This window comes from Sinocyclocheilus rhinocerous, unplaced genomic scaffold (assembly GCF_001515625.1).
Source record: "Sinocyclocheilus rhinocerous isolate Xijiao unplaced genomic scaffold, SAMN03320098_v1.1 scaffold2770, whole genome shotgun sequence".
NCBI classification, from domain to species: domain Eukaryota; kingdom Metazoa; phylum Chordata; class Actinopteri; order Cypriniformes; family Cyprinidae; genus Sinocyclocheilus; species Sinocyclocheilus rhinocerous.
Window position 1 is genome coordinate 219,350 of NW_015659007.1, and position 8,636 is coordinate 227,985.

Below are 8,636 nucleotides of genomic sequence, written 5' to 3' on the forward strand. Positions count from 1 at the left end.
GTGGATCAACATTCACCACATGATCGCTATCACCAGCACCATTATTTGTAACTTTAGGTATTCCCCGCGGTAGTTAGCTCCCTGTCACCTGACAGCAGAAAGCAGTGACTGAGTGATTGACAGCTAATATTAACTTAAAATCTGCATTAAAGTTAAGAATGTAAAGATGAAATATGTTAATATTTGTAGTTGTGGTGCTCATAAATTTTTGGTGGGTGCTCCTAAATTTTTGCTGGTGCTCCTAACTTTTTAAAGTTGGGAGCACCAGTGCTACCAAGTAAAAAAGTTCATTTCGAGCCCAGCTGAATGGTTCTTTGTGGAACCGAAAAATGGTTCTTCTATGGCATCGTTGGGAAGAACCTTTTGAGCACCTTTTTAAGAGTGTAATCTCTTTTTTGCTGTCTTTTTAGGACAAAAATGATCTGTTTACAATTCAGATCAGTGCCAATAACGAACCCCCCCCCCAATATTAGCCGATATGATGACTGATAACTCATCTGTGTCTGTGTGATGTTTGCGCAGCATCAATATATCAGTGACTATATCTGTATCTGCCAATATTAGTGGTTTTGAAATGTCCAGCGAAGCCTTTCCGTCTGATTAGGCTGATCCCATATAACAAAAAAAAAGTTCTAAGACGTTTCGCTAACATTCCCATCAAGTTCAAACGTTCAAAACGTCCAGTTAAAAATGTTACGTTAATGGAACATTCCATTGTATCACTTTGCAACATTAAGGAAATGTTACTTTTGAATGTTCTATGAAAACAGTAAGATTTAAAAAAAAAAAAGTTAGACACTACAAAGTTCCATTAACGATGTATAACTTAAGTTTTTGTGCTAACATTTTGATAACATTGTTAAAGACCAGAAAATTTTGAGCATTTTATTAACGTTACTGCAAGAACGTTTTTTTCATAACATTGAGAGAACCTTTTCAGAACGTTCTGAGAACATTCCCTGTTATTATAAGCAGATACAAGTATTTGGCCGTATTTTTTCCAATTCAAGCAGTAAATTCTATTTCTATACTAGGTTATAAAATATTTCAGTCATAACAGTCATGCATTTTTTTATCGTCAGTATCAGTATGATTAAAATAATATTAGACAGATGCCTGATTTTATTTATTTTATTATAAGCATGGAACTGTTTGTGAACACAAAAAAGGGCAAAACAGTATGGATTTGACATATTATTATTGACCTTGACAAAATAATTGTTGGTTTATTGGTATCGACCAAAATGTCAGTCATCTGTTTTTCTTTTTCACATGGTGTTTTGTAGCTTTGTTCAAGTGTAAAGTGTGTGAAACAGTTCAAACTACTGATCTCAGCCAGGTTTATCTCTGGTCAGTTGGTGAAATCTCAATAAATATGGACTCTGGACTAGTTGACATCACTCTCAGAGACGTTTGAAGGCCGTTGACGCTCAGGGTGTGTCCTGATCGTGTCTGACTGTCTGTGTGTTTAGTAGTTTCCTGCTGCGAGGACTGTATTTCATGCACTAGAATTATTTTTAAATTAGTATACATTATTAAAACAGTACCTGATTGGGTGAATCTCACAAAAAAAAAACCCTATCCGGGATGAGAAAAAGTCTTTTTTATATGAAGTATAAAGCTACAAATGATGTCCTTTTGTCAAATGTCCAAATATGACCTGAACATGTTCTTGGCAGATTCACCCAAATGTTTTACTTGATATTTTTTGTAGGATTTTCTATGCCGTATAGTTTTTTCCCAACACTTTTCTGCGGTACGTGTGCTCTTTGCCTGTCATGATCCCTCATATCTCTTGTCTTGTGAAATTCGCTGTTTATTATTCTTCACATTGGGCTCTAAAGGGAACGCCGGGGCACGGGTTCAGCAGGGAGAGATATTTATAGCATTGCAACACAGTGAAACAAGATTCATTTAAAGATATAGGCATGAACTGATCTGTCACATTTCTTCCTCGTCCAATCAAATCTCTGACCTTTGCTCTGTAGCTGAAGACATCGTGTCGCTGGCCCATTGATCTTTCACACAGATGAATGAAGCCTGTCAGCGTGTTGAATGAACTGATTACATCACTTTCAACACTGTATCTGCAATGTTCCGTTCCTGAGGATAAGAATATCATTGAATTAAATGGTTTAGCCATTAAAAATCATGATGTCATGCTGCATTACTCAAAAGAGTGGGAATATTTGCTCTGACAATTATTTGATTTGATTCAATTGCGATTAAAAAGATGACATTTTGCTAATGTTCCTATGAAGTTTCCAATTAAACGTTCAAAACATCCAGTTTTTAAATGTTTAAAAAAAGTGTAAAAAATGTTTAAAAAAACATTTTTAAATATTATAATATTTAAAAAACATTCTTTTTCTTGGTTATATGAACATTCGCGACAACATTAAGCTAACATTCTATTTTATAGTTTTGCAAATATGATGGGAATGTTACTTTTGAATGTTCTCTAACCATCTTAGAAAACTAATAAGTACCATTTAAATAAAGTTAGTCGAACATCCAAACTGAAATGTGTTTTTTTGCTAACGTTTTTAAAGAAAACAAAACTTTGAACAAACATTCTATTAACGTAGAGTTCATAACATTGAGAGAACTTTGTTATTATTTACAAAACTAGTCAGAAAGTTATATAAAGAGATCGAAATAAAGGGAAAAAAACGAATATAAAAATATAATAATAATAATAGGCTAGGCCTAATAATAATAATAATAGTCTATACAAATATTAAAGAAAAAAGACGATCAGTTGGACTTAGCTACAAGACTGTGGGATGGATAAAAATGTTTTCTTGTAGGCCTATTTTATTTTATGTACATTATGTAACATTTATTCATGATAAACTTAATTCGAATGCTGTCTACATCGCGTGCAATAGCCTACAGTCCGGTAGCCTAAGACTACGGTTAATATAATAATTGTAATAATAATGTAATAATATCTATAATAATTAATATGATAATTTCTTAATTCAAAATAAAATATTAATAAATCCATCTCTGATAATCCCGGGTTGCTACGGTCACGCAGGTCTGTTTACGCATTAAACTTAAAAATATTAACGCATTAAAAATATGTCGAATAATATGTTTTTTCTGGAATTACAAAGAGCATGTTTAACTATTGCGTTTGCAAAACGGAACGCTTTGAGGTGGGCGGTAACCGTGGCAACACGAGCTGCGAGCAGATTGGTCGACTTTAATGGCTGATCTTTATCGGGTTTTGAAAACACATGAAGGGCTCAAACCATCTGAATAAATTAAGCATTTATACCTCAGTGAAAAGAGATGTTTATTCAGATACAGATAACCAGAAAATGCAACGCAAAAATCCGATTTTACTATTAATTAGTTAATTAAATGGGGCTTATGAGTGAAATAAACGCTGGAGAGAAGAATTGTACATTCACTTCATATCTGTAATTTCTTCTTTTTCATAACCGAGATACACTTAAAAAAATGGAAGCTTGAGCTTGTTTCTGCCACAAAATAAATAAAATAAGAAAGGTCATTTAGACTCAATTCTTAGTTTATTATCTCAATTCTGACTTTTTCTCTGCAATTCTGAGAAAAAAGTCCGAATTGTTAGCTATAAATTCACAATTTCCTTTTATATATATATATATTATTATTTTTTTTATTTTTTTTTGATTCCGTGACGGGAAAAAAAATAGAATTTTGAGATGTAAACCCAGAATTCAGACAGCAGTCAAAAATTAAAAGAGATTTAAACTCTCTTTTTAAGAATTGTGAAATAAATTCGAGTTTGCAAGGAAAAAAGAACTGTTTAGTAAAATGTTGCAATTACCTTTTTTATTTGATAACGACAGCAGATCAGCATATTAGAATGATTTCTGAAGATCATGTGACACTGAAGACTGGAGTAATGATGCTGAAAATACAGCTTTGATCACAAGAATAAATTAGCCTATATTTGAACAGATATTCACATAGAAAACAGCTATTTGACAATGTAATAATATTTAACAATATTACTGTTTTGCTGTATTTATAATCAAATACAAGCCTTGATGAGCAAAAGAGACTGTCAAATGTATTTTTCTCAGCTCATTTTAACACTTTTTTTTTTCATGAGTGTGTGTGTTTATATGAAGCTGAATGAATCAGATCAGTCTCACTGGGCTAAAAATGTGAACACTGCCTTTGTGTGAGTCTGCCCAGAAGTGAGAACTAAATATAGCAAACAATGGGAGTAACTTCAACACAATCAGATGAACAGAAGCTCAATCTGACCTCATGGATCTGAAGTGGGCGTCAGGATCAGACACGATGGAGGAGAGACAGACAGCAGAACATAGATTATTATAGATATATAACACTGCAGAATAGAACAGATCCCTCAGGAAATAAATATCACAAATGAGATTGCTTTAACATCTCAATAGTTTCTAGATGGGAGACTTTTTGCCTTGAATAAACAAAAAATGTCCTCACCCTCAAGCCATCCAAGATGTAGATGAGTTTGTTTCTTCATCAGGTTTGGAGGAATGTAGCATTGCATCAGTGTCTCAGCAATGGATGCTCTGCAGTGAATGGGTGCCGTCAGAATGAGAGTCCAAACAGCTGATAAAAACATCACAGTAATCCACAAGTAATCCACGGCACTGGAGAAGAATCTGGAGAAGACAAAAGCTGAAACAAATCCAGCATTAAGATGTTTTTAATTAAAATCTGAGTCCGTAATCCATAATAACACTTCCTCCAGTGAAAAAGTGGTCTGGTGTGAATCAGGAGAGAAATCTGCACAGATCAAGCAGCGTTTACAAGCCAAAACAGCTCTAAACAAATATGTGGCTGGATTTTGATGTGAGAGACAACAGGAGATGCACTTTTTCACTGGAGGAGGAAGCGTTGTTATAGATTATGGACTCGTATGTTAGTTAAAAACGTCTTGATGGATTTGTTTGGTCTTCTCCAGATGTTAACTGATGGACTGGAGTGCTGTGGATTACTTGTGGATTATTGTGATGTTTTTATCAGCTGTTTGGACTCTCATTCTGACGGCACCCATTCACTGCAGAGCATCCATTGCTGAGACACTGATGCAATGCTACATTTCTACAAATCTGATGAAGAAACAAACTCATCCTAATCTTGGATGATCGGTGAGGACATTTTCATTTTTTGGTGAACTGTTCCTCTAAAGTATGCATGCATAAAGTATGTTTCTCTAAAAACTGCTGTCATGCACCGGCCTTTCAGACTATCAATCACAAATATATATCATAATCACAAAGTATATCATAGCATTAGCATTTTTAGAATTGATTCCCTTATAAAATTATCAAAATGCATCAAGGAAACAAGAGAAATGAATTTGTACACGTTCAGTTTGAAGTATTATTCGTGCATTGAGAATAGAAATGCTTAAATTGAGTTTTAACACAAGGAAGCAGGTCACTCAAACAAAACATATGAAATGACAGCAGTTTTGATCCAATCAGTTTTATTGTTGGCTTGTCTCGAGTTTAATAAAGAACAAAAACACATCAACAAACGTGAAGTGAAGCATAAAAACATCAAAGTTTGATAAAGTATGTTTCTGGCCTAAATCGTCTAAGTCGCTTTGGATAAAAGCGTCTGCTAAATGACTAAATCAGCAGATGAATGTGTGTCTATGTGACTGCTGAGGCCTAAAATCACATAATAAATGTAAGTGAGTCCTAATAGAGAACTAGAGCAATAATGAGCAACACAACAGCACAGCATACTAAAATTAACTGTGTATAAAAACTGCTGTCATGCACCGGCCTTTCAGACTATCAATCACAAATATATATCATAATCACAAAATATATCATAGCATTAGCATTTTTAGAATTGATTCCCTTATAAAATTATCAAAATGCATCAAGGAAACAAGAGAAATGAATTTGTACACGTTCAGTTTGAAGTATTATTCGTGCATTGAGAATAGAAATGCTTAAATTGAGTTTTAACACAAGGAAGCAGGTCACTCAAACAAAACATATGAAATGACAGCAGTTTTGATCCAATCAGTTTTATTGTTGGCTTGTCTCGAGTTTAATAAAGAACAAAAACACATCAACAAACGTGAAGTGAAGCATAAAAACATCAAAGTTTGACCTCAGAAAGCAGATTGATCTGAGCGTTTTAATACGGGTTTAATAAAGAGATCCAAACATATGCTCGTTATTGTGTGAAATACACATTTCCATGCCACTTCTGCTAGTTATTGTACAAAAACAATACTGAATAGGGTGATTAAATGTGATCAGATACTAGAATAAAAAACTACTAAAAAATGTTGTCATTAAAAGCAAGTAAACAGTGATCGTTATGAAAGAATAAATGAGTAAAGACAATTTATTTACAGAAGAAAGTGGATCTCTATAAGCTCAGAGCAAACAGAAGAGTGAGATGGTGGATTATTCGTCATCATGTTCACTAAAGAATACATGTTATCAATAAACACACAGAGCAAACAGACGATACTGAGAGGAAAAGAGATCCACAACAAACACATCTGCTCCAAAACCTAGTGCTCCCTACATAGGTAGCATCCGAACTGAGACTGAACCTCACAAGTGAGAGATTCGGAAGCACTTCTGTGTGTTAAACGCCATTTGATTTCAAGAATTTGAAAACCTTGTATTTTAATAAAAATACAACTCGCACAAATAATGGATAAAATAATGAATTAATTAGAATCAACTTTTTATCAATATTTTCCACCACTGAATGAAATGTGTTTTTAACTTCATCACACATAATGCATTAGATTGAACTGAGCTTGTTGATCTTTCTATCAAAGTGATATTAAAAAACCTTAAGGAAGTTGCATCTTTAAGTTGTCTAGTTAAGAAGCTCACTAGGATTAAGAACAGATCCTGAACTGCAAAAAATAACTTTCTTAATCAGTATTTTTGTCTTGTTTTCCAGAACAAATATCTAAACATTCTTAAATCAAGACACAATTACTTGGAGAGCAAAATTACTTCAAATATTAAGTAAAATATTATTCAAATTAAGTGAGTTTATGCTTAAAACAAGTAAAAATATGTATCAGTGGTGTAAGAAAAATTAACATTTATTAAAACTCAAAGGAAAACATTTATTTTAAAGTGTTTTATTAACCATATTTCAAGGTAGCATTTGTTGCACTGAACTTAATTTATGCGAAATTTCTCATTTTAACTAAAAACTTTTTATTTTTTAACTTTGAGATTTTTCATTTGAGAGGAAATCTAAATTATTGAAATTTTTCAGAAAACAAGACTTATATTTTATTAAAATTATGTGAGTTTATGCTTAAATATCCATGCACAAATTAGGGAAGAAAAGTAAAAATTTAATTCAAATTTATTTTTCTGACCTATTGTCATATATTTTCTCATTTTAAGTATAAACTCACTTAATTTTGATACCTTTGTTTAGAAAATAAGACGTAACATTTTTGCTTCTGAAGTTACTGTATCTTGATGTAAGAATGTTTAGATGTGTGTACTGCAAAACTACTGAGTATGAAAAAAATACTGAGTATGAAACTCATTTTTGAGTCTCATCTGCAGTTTAAAAAACACTTAAAACTGCATAAACAAAACACACAGAAACACATGCAGTTATCTCAAATACACACACACACACACATACACACTTATATTCTCTTGCACACACACACACACAGACACACTTACATTCTCTTGCACACACACACACACAGGAAGGACATCGAGACACGTGTAACCAAGCAACAGGCGTGTGAAATTAACTACAACACGTCACATTCACACACGCTTCAGCAGGTGAGAATAAAATCCGATCAGATCGTGTCTGAATGAGACACGAGAGCCTGCGGCCTCAAAAGCACCTGGTAAAGTATGTGAACACTCACTCACACTATTTAAAATGTGTCAGAACGCAATTTGTAAAGTATGTGTTCATGCATAAACTTTCTTCTAGGCTCTGTTTTCTCTTTCAGGTCGACGTATTGATCTTTCCGAGCCGGTTAAACTGTTGACATGTTAGTATGAAGTGACCTGAATGGAAATAAAACTGAGATCTGAAGGAAACTCTATCGCCCTCTTGAGGACTCAGTGTGTCTGTGTTTGTTTCTGTTCAGAGAGTCAAATCCTTCTGATTCAGATTCGAGAAAACAGAAACGATTCACCTGAATCACGCGGAACACAGAGATAGTTTGACGTTCAAGCACCTGTCAATCATCTCTGTTCCAGATCTTTCCGATGCTTCATCACAGTTTATGTGAGAAGATAAATGAACTGATTCAGTTACAAACTCAGGTTCAGTTCTGTTTTGCTCATATTTCACCCCAACATCAAAAAGAAATGAGAAATTACATTTTGCATAAAGCAGGGTTATTATAGGTGAACTAAAATTAAAACTAGTAAAAAACATTTTCATTGCTTGAAATTTTTTTTAAGTGAAATAAAATATATTTTTTTACAGCTACTTGCCAAGGCAACATTTTTCATTTTAATTTAGTTTAACTTGATGTACCAAAATAGCTCAAATTAAAATAAAACTTAATAAAAACATTACAAAATTACTAAAACGAAGTACTTTAAAACGAAAGTAATTTAACTAGGTAATTTAAATGAAAACGGAAAATGCAATTACATTTT

General features: G+C 33.2%; 1 pseudogene; it reads left to right on the plus strand.

Annotated features, from left to right (window-relative positions):
- Nucleotides 1-8,134, plus strand: part of LOC107723210 (transmembrane 6 superfamily member 2-like) — a 21,320-nt pseudogene extending 13,186 nt beyond the window's left edge.
- Nucleotides 8,135-8,636: the final 502 nt, after the last annotated feature.